At 35.5% G+C, this 13,711-nt stretch overlaps 1 protein-coding gene across 2 annotated transcripts in view; it reads right to left on the bottom strand.

Annotated features, from left to right (window-relative positions):
* Window positions 1-13,711, bottom strand: part of TTC27 (tetratricopeptide repeat domain 27) — a 125,613-nt gene that overhangs the window by 42,953 nt on the left and 68,949 nt on the right. The gene's annotated exons all lie outside the window — the stretch shown is intronic.

Here is a 13,711-nt window from a genome sequence, read left to right as displayed (position 1 = left end):
TTTCTAGCAGCTTTATATACAGAAGGAAAAGCACTGATTTCTTTTAACTGAAATGAAACGAAAAATTTTCTATGCCTATTATCTCAAATTAGCATAATCCCTTTTTAAACAGCAGACTAATTCCTCAGCTAATACTTTGCTTTTTTTTCCTCTCCCACCCTAGATGAGACACAGAAATCTATCTGAGCTGAAAAAACAAGAGGTTCTTGTACTGGATTCAGCACTACTCACCACACAGTAATCTTCTAGTAGCTTATTTTGATGGATTCTTCAGTTAAGGGCGTAAGTACTAAAAGCATGCGTACAGAACATGGATTATCCTCTACTATCTCCTATTTCCTTATCCCCCTCAATAGCTAAAGAAACTTGGCATCAGCAATTCCTCACCAAATACTTTAAAGTTTCTGGGCTGAGAAGAATGCCAGTAGAGGCTTTTTCAGGACAGCCATCTCTGTGGCCTCTGTATACAGGGTTGATTTCATTGTTAGCACCCGGCATCAACCTGAGAATAACACAATATTTTCTCCAAGATAGATTACAACTACACAATTTTCTAACATGTTTCAAGTTTGATGCATTTAAGGCTGTTATTCCCTTTAAAAGCATAACCAAGTTAACTTCTTTAAAACAAAGGTCATGTCCATTTTTCAGCAAAGGAGGAACTTGCTTGTCACCTAAGCTCTGATTGTTCTTCCACCAGGAACCATCTGTTCTGTTGTACTGTGATCTTTCCTACTATATACCAGACATTTGCATTTTGCTTATGGTAAATTGTGCAATAGTGTGTGTATATATACACAAGCAATTAAAGTAAAAAAAAAAAAGAGACACTGTCTGTAAGTAGCAGAAAAAGTCTCACTCAAGCTTCATTGGAAAACATAAATAAACATACTAGAAATAAATATTACAAAAAAACATTTATATATGGGAAAAAATTTAGAACTTAGGAATTAGATGGTCATTTCTGAAGAATGCAAACAAGAATTTTAGAGCAAAAGTTCTTAAGACCTTGTTATTAATTGCAAGTATGCAAATGTTTTCAGCTTGCTCCTACCTAATGTAGTGACTGGATGGTATTTGGTTACACAAATAGATTAATCAAAGAAAAAAGCACAGCACAAACCAAAATGCACTGATGTAAGTTAGTGAATTTTTTTACTGGCAGTCACACCAAGTATAACTGGTTCATGTTACTAAGATTTCCTTAGATTCCTGGAAAGAGAAAAAAGAATATTGTCTACTCTTATCTTGACACCTATAATCTGAAACCATAGATATTCAGCTGCTTTAATTGCTCTTTTTGCAATATAGAAATAGCGAATTTATATATATAATTTTTTTTTTGCATCTGCTAAGTGCTCTTTTACTGATACCTGTTTTTCAAATATTTTCATACAGTTGAAAAATCTCAAGAACATCTTTAATTATTCAGTGAAGGGGACAGGAGTATGAAGAGAAATTCAGTTACTTTTGTCCTGAATTGAATCAGAATGTCTCAGATAACATCTCGGGACACCCACTGTTTTCTCACAAAAAAAAAAAAAATCTTTTTCCTAAGAATAGCTTCCCTATACAGTGAAACCTTGCCCGATACCCAGTAGTTTCTGTTGAAAAATTACTTGGCAGGAAATACACATTTTTCCAGTAGCTGAGCCTGACCCAGCAACCATACAGTGTATGATGGTAAGTCCATTAGAAATATGACACACGGGCAAAGTGTTTAAACTTTAGCAATCTCAAAGAAAGGCAGTCACATATAAAGAAGAAGTCTGTTTTCAATATATGTATTTTCTTGAAAGACATCCAATCCAGTTCTTCACGTGTTCCTGGAAAGCTCTCTATACATCTGGGAAAAACAAATGGCCCCCCTTATCATTCTCTGTTAATGATTGATCTACTCACCAAAGAGAAAAAATAAACATCTTCAGCAACAACTGGTTTGAAATCAGTTCAATTTCCAGTGAAAATGAAAACACTCTAAATGCATTAAATATTCCATGCCTGATTGTATGACATATTAAAATAGAAGAATATCAAGCTACCCTGAAGACTCAGTTCTTTTTAAAAAAGGAGGAATCCACAAAAACACAGTTCTTTCCACAATCATATAGCAGTCTTTGGTGTAGCATGTTTGGTACACAACCAATTAAAAAACCAGACCAAAATAGAATTTTCATTCAGCTGGATAAAGTCTTATGGTCTGTGCTGGTCACTCACACCAAACCGGTTGAGAGACAGAGACTGGACAACAAAGGATCTTCTGCTTCTTCACAAAAGGACTGGACTCAGCACACTAAAAACCTTGCCCAACAAAACCAGAGGCTGTAGAAACAAAGGGACATCAGTGCAACACGTACATCATTTAATCTGTTAACAGTCTTCACTTACTTAGCTGAGGACAATCAGATGCAAGTTCTAACAGTACCAATCTTGCACTGGAAGCAATTTTCTTGCAGATCTTCAGGAGGAGGTAGCAGGCTGCTGCCAAAGCAACAGCACTTTCCTTTCAGTCACCCGGAATTATTTGAAGTACTCTAACCTGAGCCAGAGGAAGAGTACTGAAGGACAAATTAACTCTTCCACTGTCAGCTGCCACCATCTAGTTTCTGCTACCCTTTTTTTCCAGGGGAGAGAAGAACACGAGCCAGAAGTCTGCTGGGCTCTGGCCATCCATTCAGCCCTCAGCCTGCACCCCTCATGGAGAACCAGAGGGAAGAAGGCAGAGTTCAGACCAGAGGAAATGGCAAGATGCAGCTTGGGAGCTCCTCAAACAGTTTAAGATCGCACTATAATTTGGCATTTTAGATCTTTTAAGTGTCTGAACTCGCAACATTATTAATGGCCTCAGCTTGCGTGCATTTCACACAGAGGAAAATGGAAAAAAGCAGAAATGTTCTGTGGTAGAATCATTTACTACATGTTTCTATTTCTAGGCAACTTCAATGTTTGCACAGATCAATATCTGGAAAAATGGGCAGGTATAGCATGTCAACGTGCATAACAGCTACAAACAATAATATTTATGCCATTTAAAAATCTAGTTCAGGCATGGTAGGTCATATTGCTTACAAAAACATCTCCACATCTGTCAGAATGCTCAAGTCTTATCAAAAAAATACAGCACTACCATTTACAATATTCAGACAGACAGTAACACTATGAAGAAACTGGATAACCGCAAAAGCAAATGGAAATACTGAAAAGAGCCAATATCTTATCATTATAAAACTCTACATACATCAATCCAAGTGATAATTTGAATCAATGGCCCTTAAATTGGTTTGGAAAGTTCAGAAGCCAAATATATTCATAACTATAACTGGAACAAGAACTAAATTAGTTGAATTGGGCCAGAAAAATCAGTTCTCCTACATCCAGCACACACTATAGCAAAATTTGGCTCTAGTACAATAGTTTCTAATCAACTGATTCTTTACATAGCGGATTCCCAAAATTTTCTACCTCTGAACATTTAGAAACCACAACAGTCACCATATTAAATATATTTTTTTAACCATCTGACCGGCCTGATCTATAAGAAATAGCAGTCCTCACTCCCCACTGCAGCATCACAGTTACAAACTAATTTTGAAGCATGAACATTTTCATTTTTGGAATTAGTTCATATTTTTGTAAATGATACAATCATTTAATCTAAAAAAAGAAGAATAACATTTTCCCTTGTTAATTACACAATAGTCCATTCTTTTCTATTTTATCTTTTCCACAAGCATTGTTTTCCTTCACTATTTCTACATTTATCTTGCAGGCATTTGTCACCAATTTAATGACTCTTTTACAAATCCCTTCATCTGACTTTGTGTGAATCCGTATTCTCAAGGTCAAAGATTACAAATCTCCACAGCTTATACTGCATAGTTTTGCTGCAGAAACTGATCTGCTGAAATCTTACCGGTGTCCAAGAAACAAATTTTCTAAAGCATTCTCCTCGATTATCTTTTCTGTTGACCTACATAACAAAAGTGAAATGCTTCCAATGTACTGTTCTCAGACTATACTCCGATTTAGCTATACAAACACTTTCTTGTCCCTAAACACTTGAGAGTAATTCTTTTCAGTTTTTATCAGATTTTCAACTGAAAATCTCCTTTGACAATAAATGCATTGGCTTCCCTTAAAATCACAGCTTGTATGGTGACCTGAGGAAGTAAAATATTTTTGTATCAGAAGAAAAGTCCTTCTGACAGACCATTCATTCTTTATTGAGTATATAAAGACAAGAGCAAGGACCACTAGTTATTGGGGCTTAGTAAGTTGGCTTTGACTTTTTACCTTTTCCAACTTTTGCAAATATTAGAGAACCACTATTTCCATATTCATTCACTTTTAATACTTTTAAAACTAAAAGCAGTTTCCAGTCTCATTTCCTGCAATGGTTAAAGCAGCCCTAAAATACCTTCTAATGGAAGAATTTTTCAGAACAATGCTGGATCACTTTCAAAATATTAAAAAACACACAGACATAAACACTTCTATCAATAACCTTTGTCTCATTGTTACTGTACTACTTCCTAGCAATTGTTTTTGGACATCTTAGTTTCATTTCATTAAATAAGAAGGTGCTACTCATGCATGACTATGAATTAGTCTTTCAGGCCTGAATTCATCCTCTGTGTTTTACAGGACAGTTCACCACAGCCTTGGAACTCCTTGAACTACAATAGTCAATGCATTTAGTGCCTTCTCATCATGTTGAAAAACTCATGCATTTGGCAGGCTTTGCAGGGCAAGATTCCTTGGAGAAAACATGACAAAGAGAACTGCTTTGTTTCATTTAACTGACTTAATTTCTTTCCTGTAATAAACTGATTACCACTACCGAATGATAACTGCAAAACTATCATGATGAGGGCATTTTATACTTGCTCTGCATGTATTTTTATTGGTATGGAAAATTATTAAAATGTGAAAAGAATGCGAAATTCATTCTGTTTGTCTTAACTTAGCTTTCAAAAAGCCATTTTATGGAGTAGTTTCCGTATTTTTAATAGACTACTACCCTTATCAACCAAAATATGCATACACGTTTATGTCCTTGATGGTGAAGCATAATTAACCAGAGAGAACTATTATAAATTTATGCAATTTCAATTAATATACTATTTCAATCAGCAAATAATTTTGGCAGGGTTTTGTTTGTTTCACTTTTTTGGTTGGGTTTTTTTAATTTGCATCTTCTGTTCTCTTCCTTTAAAAGATTAATTTTCACTAGCAATGAGAATCAGACTGTCCTTCTATTATACATAGCCTTATTTCTATATCTCTTTTTAAAACCATAAGGATTCAATGTAAACATGTTTAAGACAACTATCTTTAGCATAAAATTCCTGGGCTATTTTAAATTTAAATGTTAGAGAATGACAAATGGCATTTCTCCTGTCCTAAATAAAGATGTTAACTTTCCATTGTTTTAAGACTTTTCTAGATGGAAATGGAAGTGTGATTAGCAAATAAAGCAAACGTACATTATGATCCAAATTAAATAGATTATAGGCCTTGTAACCAAAAGGCCACTATCAAAATAAGTTTTGCATTTACAATTTGCTTCTTTCTTATAGATATCTTAGAAATACATAGGTTCTGATTACACATTAAAATTAGTAGATCTCAGTGTTTTAGTCCTAAAAACCATGCCTTCTTGCCCTGTCAGCTTCCAAGGAGTTTCTCAATTCTGAATAAGCTAGGTCTTGAGCTATGAAAGAAAACACACCTTTGCACCTGCAGAGCTGCTGTTGAAGGCTGCTTTACCCTTTCAACATACTCTCATTCCAGATACTCCATTGGTGATTTTTACCAGATCATTCATCCAATTCTCTTTAAACCTCAGCATCAAAACATGTCCTGCTGGTATATTAACTGAGATTACTGATTCTAAGTGCAGTTTAAAACATTTTGTAATGAAATATCTAAACATTAATTGAATGTATCAATTTTTCTGTACCTGAGCTTATATCTTAACTGTGTTATCACTTGGACTTTAAAACTTTGCTGTTCTACAGGTAGTGACTGCGTAATCAATATTGAACGCATAAAAAGATATCAACATTTTTAAGGATTCAATATTCATTAAAACTGAATCCTTAAACAGTCATTCTACACTTTCTATTCTATTAAAAAAAAAAAATCATTTATCACTCCTTGTTGACCATATTTCAGAAAGTGAGCATTTAGAAAAATTACACTTGTTTTACCGCTAGCTCTAGTAGACATTTTATCTAAGAGGTTTTCCAGTCTAATTCTCTGGTAAACAAGTTAAAGCTGTTTCATTTTTTCTATTTTATATGTTTATATGTTTATATGTTGAAAAACTGGAAAGCTACTGTTTATACAACATTTCCCAGTCTTTTTTCTTTATGATACTCTGGCATTTCATTCTTCTCCACTCTATTACTACCTTGTCCTCAGGCAAACAAATTAACTCTTCTCTTTAAACTTATTCCTTAAGTATCCCCTGTATTTTTAAGCAAGATCATAATCCAAAGTCATTCACATTGCAATGATTTCAAATTCCAAAACTACTGAGGAAGAGACTACCTCTTGAATCTAATGGACTGGTTTCACTTATACAATCTCTTTGATGAGAGGAAAGAGAGAAAAAATTGTCAGGCATCTATACAAAAGAATTTAAGGTACTGGACTACCAATAATATTTAGTTTTTGCATAACTCAAGGTGAACTTTTAAGATGCAAGACGATGCTGACAGTTTTAAGGAAGTATGCCAGGCCAGAAGTTGATTAACGTACTGAAACAGTGCACATCCGTATTTTTTTCAAAATGAGTCACATACTAGATTCTTAAAGTGGATGTTTTGGGTTATTATATCAGGCACCAAAAATGTATCCTTCACTTTGAAAACAACTAAGCAACAAATATTCACTTAGGTTGTCAGAGTAACTTTGCTAAAAAAAGCTTCAATTTCCTTACAATAGGGCTTTTGCAGCTGGGTGGGGAAGAAAAGCACACAGGAGGAAATGAGTCCAACAATCCCAAATGAAATATAAAGCATTTTGATATCAAAATTAGCACAAAAGAGGTTAAGGTCATGAGTAGGAGATAACTGGATTCATGAGCGCCTTACATAATATTCCCTTTTTGTTTGAAACTGAGAGCGAAGCAGTGTGCCAGGCAATTCAGAGCATCCCAATGCAACTGCCCTTTGGAATGTTTTGTCAAGCACTACCACCTAAAGAAGTAGGGTAAAACAAATGAGGTCTCTAATAGCACAGCAGCGTTACTGACTTTCAAAATTATGAGCTTACCCTTCTGGACAAATATTGAACCCAAAGTTACTGAGTGTGTCAGTGCTTAGGATATGGGTTTCAATGTTAAAACCTGTTAATGACTTAAGCCCCCACTTAGAGAAGACAAAATCTTCAAAAAAGTATTTTATGTCATTTACACTTATTTTTTACTTAATGTTACCTATATGAAATATAATTTTATAGTTATTGCATTATCCTTATCAATCAGGTGTACCTTCTTGAATGTTTTTGTTTTCAAAGAAGAAGCTCTTTCACCTGTTAATTGTTACTTCCATGATTTTTCAAAAGGTGTAAGCAGAACTCCCTCTAAGGTCTGTAGAAGCTAGATTTACAAGCTTACTTGTGAAGGATGGATTTAAAAGATGACCACTCACTTTCTGTTGCAAAAGCAAGAATACTGGTATCACCCATCAATTCAACATAATAGCTCTACATTAAAAATTAGTTCAGATACAGGCTAGCCTATTTGGCTTTCAGGGAAAGAATGTTCCCATTTTCATACAAGCATCATGCCCCCTTTTTAGTATGCCTGCAGGTTATTTATTTGCAGTGCAGCATCAGTCTTTCTAACTCTACTGTCTCAAATGCCAAATATATCTGGCCGATCTTAGCTTTAACCAGTGTCTTTATGTAAGTTAGGAACAGGAGAAGTAGTTGTAGTCCCTCTCCCAAAGACATCTGCATTGAAGGTTCCCCCTTCCCTTTCAGATGACATGACATTTTTGTCACAGCTCCATCAATATAGCTGCATCCATGGGCCCCAAAACAGTAGACATATGTTTCATGCAATCATAAATGTGGGGACTCCCCCACGGAGGACAACTGCATCTTGTATCGATGCAGGTTCCCTGTTTGTAGCCAGTTAGCTGGCTTTGATATTGCCACTGCTGAACAACAGTCATAAACCAATTTGCACAGGGTGCAAAACCTGCAGAGTAACTGCATATACTTCAAAATAGTAAGTCTGCATTAAGTTCCAAGCTGTTGTGATTACACTGCTTTTATAGTTCCCAAATCAGTTTGTTTTGGGGGAAGGCACAACAGCAGTCAATGCTAAAAACCAGATTTCTTGCATCAGCTTTGCTTTCTGTTTTTCACTAAAGGGGGAAGTAAGGACAAGAATGGAGAAAGAAATAAAAAGAGCAACAATCACTGTCAAGTTCAAGTTGAACTACAACATAGGAGGGACAGACAACCGCCTTGAGATAAGGCAGAGTCTAGTTTGTAGTACTTGGCATATGCGCTGGACAATGTGACTGCCTACCAGTATGGGGCTATTTCAAAACATGGTTTGTTATCTCACCTCGGGACACCTATCTCCAGATTTGTAATGATATTTATGACATAAAAGATTCATCTATTCAAATTTATTGAGAGCTGTAAAGCTTCATCTATTCAATTTAGCAACAGGTGGTAACAGTGTGTCCTCCATGTCATGCAGCTGGTCTGTGGAACTTTATTATTTAAATTGTTTAGTTCATTGAAGTTGAGCTTCTGTCTCCCAAGGCAAAACTTAGGCAGAACGATGTTAATTTTGTGTCCTGGTACTCATATTTTTCTTTGCAACTTACTGTCATCACTTTGTCTACGAAAAAGTGGTGTTCAATATGGCTTAAGGATTCTCTTACCACCATCATTCAAAATGTCACAACACTGAGTGAAGAGAGTCTAAAGGGAGAAAAGTAAATGCCTTCAGAGCTAAGATTCAATGGGAAACATTTTGAAAAAAAATGTGAGGCTTCATATTTTTGGCTTCTTTTCGAAAGTGCATTGACAGTAGAAGTGGAACAGCTCAGGTGCTGAACATAATCGTCAAATGAGCAAAAAGGTTTGTACTTTAAAAGCAGTAGCTGAGAAAATATGAAGAAACTTAAGCACAGAAAGAATGGTTTCATTCTTTTCCCCACACTAGGTAATAGTGCTGATCCAAACTGGCAAAACCAAGAGCGCGGTAGAAAACTTCTAGGCAGAAATCATTACTTGGAAAATTAAACTACTCAATATTCTCTTTTTCACTAGTGGTACAAAACCACTTTGATTATTCCTGAATAACTCTTGGCAGACTGGATCTGCGATTCCCCTCCCCCCAAACCCCACAATTGCAGAGTGGAAGAAAAACAGAAGGAGCCAAGCACCACCACATTAATTATTTTGAAGTGTGCTAATGAATTCAGTGTATTCCCAGACTCAGCTGTATCATGTAACATCTTCTGTCAAATATGTCATCTCCTTAAGCAAAATGAAATACGTTCTGGAAATGCGTGTCTTGAGACTGAAATAATAACTATCACCAAGAGGTCACTCTCTCTTGAGGTTGCTTTCTTAAGTAATAAGGTTTATTTCTAGGGTTCTGGAGACCTTGTGATTTTGTGTAGAATTCATTAAAGAATGGTTTCATAAAACACCTGGTTTTTTTCCTTTTTTTTAACACCTTTCGGACATGTGCTTTAATAATAAATACAATTCATAATAGTTGAGAACTATTGGGATATCAATGTAGGATCTCTACAGGATAGAAGAGGGCTGTCTTCCACTTACTACCCTCCTGAAGGAAGTGAGTTAAATCTCTTTCAGTTCTCCAGTATATCTCATATCCCAGTAATTTTCCACTACAACTTTCAACTTCATGTGAAAAATATTTATTAGCAATTAATTTTTCTCCTCCTTCCTGCCCTCTCCCATTCCATCCACAACTAAGAGCAATTATTAAAATCTTATTTAATGTACTCCTAAAATACAAGAGGGGATTAAAAAACAGAAATAAGAACTCCTAGTACAGAGATCTAACAGTTGAACTAAAAGACAGGTGCTGTCATTCCCTTGGTCATGCTATGTGTCTCTGTTGCTTCAACTGTGGTCTTGAGAGGTCTGATCAGAAAGATATATGACTTAAGAAGCAAAAGAAGTGGAGAAAAATTGTTAGCCTCAAACTCCTCTAGATCAGCTTTTGGGAGGAAGACTGCTTCCCTCTCCTTTTTGAACTCTTCCTTTAAATGTTGAATTTATCCAATGTAGCACAGCTGCCAAATAAGGAATTTGGCAAGGAGGTGACAGTTCAGTTTTGAAAATAAAAGGATATGTTTCTATGATAAATGACATAACTTTCTTCCATAACCATTTAAAGATCATCAATAGGAAAATAACAAAACAGCAAAGCTGCATGCAAGCTCACAGAGCTCAAGACACCAGTTCTGTCAGATCTGTATCAGCCTTTTCTTCATACAGACGTATATAAATTGGTTCAGATTTGAAAGAATTGAACATCAACTAGCATGTTTCTATAGTAAAAACAATTTAAACAAAAAAAAAACCATTATTTCCCTTTTTCATACACACAGAAAAACATTAGTTGCTAGAGAAAATGACACTCTGAAGTATTATTTAAGTGAAAATTACAGGGCAGTTGACAGAATTCCCAACCACATACATCTGTGTATGACTAAGGATATAAAACAAGATCTCATGTGACCTTTCAATCTTAGACATAATGATTAGCCTATAATATTGCTAGTCTGCTCCCAGATCTCCTGAAGTCCTATTAAAACACCCTTTTCAAGACACATTTCTCTGCCCCAACAGGCAAATTCCTTTACTGCCAAGAAAAGCAAGCAGGAGAGAACCAAATGAAATACTGCATGTGTTGTACGACGTGCTAGGAAAGCCAAGCGATCAGCTTGCAGGCATGCTGTCACCAGGTGTAACGAGCAGCACAAAACACAGTTGGAAAAGGGGCACATAACAAGCTGATAAAAGCTGCAAGCACAGAGGTAGCCAGTGTAACCACCCAGACCACGCTGCAGCAAGTAGCTGTAGCAAGTCACTGTAGGATAAGCCTGAGCAGGCTACTGGCATTGCAGGCACATGGCAACCTCACTTCTTTCACTGTTGGTCCAGTCCAGCAGTAAATGATGCTCTTGCTTCTACTCCACCACCCTTTGTACAAAGCATGGCATTTTAAGTCATTTTGCTCCTTTCTTAATATTTTAAAATCCACTGAAATGGAAGAGTAAACTCATTTCGTATATCAAGAAAGGATAGAATCCCACCATAGTTTATGTTTTAAACTGGTTTGTTTGGTTGTGGTTTTTTTTCTTTTTTTTTTCTTTTTGTTTAATCATCCCTCACTTTTCTCATTTTTTCATAGCTCCTAGACCACTCAAAATTCCTTTTTTTCTCCCTCATTCTGTTACTTGAGCTCTGACTGCACTTTCAGCAGTAATCTGTGGATTAACAGCTTATTCCAACCCATTTTCCACTATTAATAGTGTCTGAATTACTTTCTTACAATAAGAGGTAGGTGAAGATCCCAAAACTGATGGAGAAATAGCAAGTGTCTGGTTATGTGGAGAGCTATTTATCAAAAAACTATCCCCATTTTTTCCTGTTTTCTCCCCCCCACCATTTTCCTTTCTTTCCACAATAGTACTTCCCACACTCTTTCACCTACACCCAAATGGAAAAAACCCAATCGCCTAACCTTGAAAAAATCATACTGTATCCAGAGACACATTTGATTTGGCAGTACCTTGATCCAGACTTCTCTATATGTTATACTGGTCATGATTAAATATTCTAGTGGAATGTAAAATAAATGCTTTAGCTTTCAAATGCTGTTTCCTTTTCTTAGAAATATGGTTGAAAAAAGTGTTGGCTTTAGAAATCTTTAACCTTATTTTTGTGGATCCAAACCTCATTTAAGCAAAAACTGGACAGAGACAACCAGTAGCATCCAGAAGAAGTTAAGAAAAAACATATCTCCTCCTCACTTGCAGTTAGCTACTAGCTGAAGTACATTCCAGAGTACCCAGAATGATAATTTTAAAAACTGTTCCAAAGACTACACTATCTGTAGTTCAGATTTTTAGAGTAATCAGAAAGAGTTTGAAAATGATCATTCCAATTCCTTTTGAAGTTTTCTAACTAGAAAAAAATTACTTACAAAAGTTTTATAAAAACCCTTTGGCATCAAGTAGGGATATATTTAATATTTGGAGTGTGGCAGCTAAACTCAACCAATATGTCCTCATTTCAAAACCAGTTGCAATTATTTTCAAGTGATTAAAATAAGTAAACAAATATAACGAATCCCACAAAAAAAGATAGTCAAAAAATGCTTTCTTTGACAAACCAGTGCTGTAGCCTGGCTTACTTTAGGGCTGAAAAGCAGCATATTCCTGCTCAGTGACATTAATTTTAAAAGATGCTTATCAGCTTCAGACCCCACATAGAAGCAGGTAAGGGTAGAAATGGGGAAAGGAAGGAGAGATAGGAGATACCCAGCATCATGAGCCTATAATGGCTCATGCACTTTTCAGACAAACCCTAAAATAATGCAGAAGATTTAGTTCACCCTTAGTCAAGCTGTTTTACAATAATTTTTATAATTCCTTAAAAAAATTGATATTGCAAACAACTGTATTTACACCTCCTCCCTTAACCTAAGGGCTATCTATCTTTATTTAATCTTTCTACAGCAATCTGAACTAGTAAACATGAAATTATAAAACAAACAAAGACTATTAAATCATTTTGAATGACAATTCTATGGTTTTGAAATCCATTTTCTACTGATAAATAGCTGCAGAATTCACTCATTCTTTGGCATCTTAATGAAAATTACATATCAGCATCTTCATGAATATGATATATCAAACCTAACTTGTGTTATGTATGAAAATAACATCATTCATTCTATGTTCTCTGATTCCTTCTTAGAACTGTTAGAAAGCATGATATCAAAAAATTCTGATCTGATCTCAGGAATGAAAACCTTAAATGGAAAGTTATTCAAGTTATTTGATTAATTTAGCACATAAAAAGCCTTAAACAACTTTGAACTGTTTTTGGAAACTGAGCTTGATCAAATTGACACAAATATGTCATTATATTCAAAAGACTAGAAAACTTAATGAAAGAAAACATAAACACACTAAGATTAAAGATAATATTTAAAACCACAGATTCTGTGTCTACTGTGGGGTCATCTTCCAGAATGCCACAACCCATGCTAATCAAATCCTTTGCATTACTGCAGTTGCAGTCAGACAAATGTACTTGCTAAGATAATCCCTTCATGAAGATTTCTGTCATGAGACTGTCAAACTGTATAATATAACAATTTCCAGTATTCAGGTTTAATCAAGCTAGACAAAAATATTGGAGACACTCCAACTGTTTTATGGCTTAGGGCATCAAGGATCCTGAGATCGCTTCCCAAGTGCCGTCAGATGCTACATCTCCCAGATTTAGAATCCTGGCTTCCTTGACAGTCTCCTAATGACTACAGGAAATTCCAATATAGCAACTCCATGTCCTCATCAGCAAAAGAAAAATGCAGCAGCACATCCAAGTTGCACTCCTTCAAATATCCATGCATCGATAATGATTTTAAACAAAGCATCAGTTTTCCCTGATTTAAACACATAGC

This window comes from Pipra filicauda, unplaced genomic scaffold, assembly GCF_003945595.2.
Source record: "Pipra filicauda isolate LSUMZ 115617 unplaced genomic scaffold, ASM394559v2 scaffold72_size3293161_pilon, whole genome shotgun sequence".
Lineage (NCBI taxonomy): Eukaryota > Metazoa > Chordata > Aves > Passeriformes > Pipridae > Pipra > Pipra filicauda.
Note: the sequence above shows the minus strand (reverse complement) of the source record. Positions and strands in the feature narration are given on the sequence as shown.